Genomic DNA, 1,215 nt, shown 5'->3' with positions numbered 1-1,215 from the left:
AGCCACACAAGTTTTACACATTATGGGCTTTGGAATTTAAAAGCCTTGATTCCTGTCTCCTCCTAATTACTCACTGAGAAACCTCAAACAACTTATTTAACCACTCTGAACCTCAGTTTTCTCATTTGGAAAATGGGGCTAATGAAAATATCTGATATGAAACCATGGGTGCAAAAATATTCTGTAAGCTGCAAAACCCTGTTCAAATATTGGCTTTCATTCATTTATTTATTCAAAGAATAGTTTTGAGTTCCTACTGTATTCCAGGTCATGCGCTGGGAATTTGTCCCGGAAATAGGAACTAGATGGGGACTCTGTTTCCAAGTAGAGAGGAGAAAAGTTTAGGAGAGGAGGCAAGGAGACAAGAGAGGAGAGAAGTTTAGCTCATAATGAGACATGTTGCCATAGTTACAATCTGGGAGCTGAGAGAGCTCAGTGAAGGTTTCACAAAGAAGGTAAAATTTGTATAAGTGTGCCCTGATGGCTAAGGGTGGGTGTGTCAAGTGAAGGAGGGGTCCAAGTAGAGAGAAAATATATGAAGACACAGGGGGTTAAAAAACGGTGTGTTTAGACCAGGGGGATTGGTCTGGATGGCATAGTGTATGTGGGATGGTGGTAGGATGTGAAAAGGAATGAGAAAGTCTTGTGAGGTCAAATCATAGAGAGGAAATTTGAATATTTTTCTATAGGTATTGGGGACCCTTTTCGGCATGAGAGTTGCAGTGGCACTGAGATGACAGGAATAAGTGAGCAAAGCCTGTTTGAGGTCTAGGAAGAAGAGGTATGGTAACGGTACCTTAAGAACTGGAGAAACTTCTGGACCTTCACTGCCAATGCACAACCATCACCGCCACCAAGCTTCAGCAATCTCTCCCTTGGACAGCTACCTGCTGTGAAAATACTTGCTCAATGTGGTTCCTCTTGAAAATGTTGTTCCTGCATTATGACTTTCATTACACATTTCCCAATGAGCTTTGTTTGGTTATTTTACTTGTGTTTCTATTGACAGGGCATAGGATGAAACACCTTCTAATTACCTCTGAATATCTTTACTGGTTATCTATGGCTGTGTACAAACCATCCAAAACTCAGTGGCTTAACACACCCATTTACAGAGGTCATGATTCTGTAGGTTTGTATTTGGGCTATCCTCAGGCAGGCAGTTCCACTGCTGATCTTGGCTGGGCTCATTCACTTTGTGTATAGTTTTGGGTC

At 41.7% G+C, this 1,215-nt stretch overlaps 1 long non-coding RNA gene across 1 annotated transcript; it reads left to right on the top strand.

Annotated features, from left to right (window-relative positions):
* Window positions 1–397: 397 nt before the first annotated feature.
* Window positions 398–971, top strand: LOC104008026 (uncharacterized). The gene is made up of 2 exons (XR_001716424.1): window positions 398–455; window positions 690–971. It is a non-coding gene; the product is annotated as an uncharacterized LOC104008026 (long non-coding RNA).
* Window positions 972–1,215: the final 244 nt, after the last annotated feature.

Source organism: Pan troglodytes, chromosome 1 (assembly GCF_028858775.2).
Source record: "Pan troglodytes isolate AG18354 chromosome 1, NHGRI_mPanTro3-v2.0_pri, whole genome shotgun sequence".
Classification (NCBI taxonomy): domain Eukaryota; kingdom Metazoa; phylum Chordata; class Mammalia; order Primates; family Hominidae; genus Pan; species Pan troglodytes.
The sequence above is the reverse complement of the archived record's forward strand: the minus strand, read 5'-3'. Positions and strand labels throughout refer to the sequence as shown.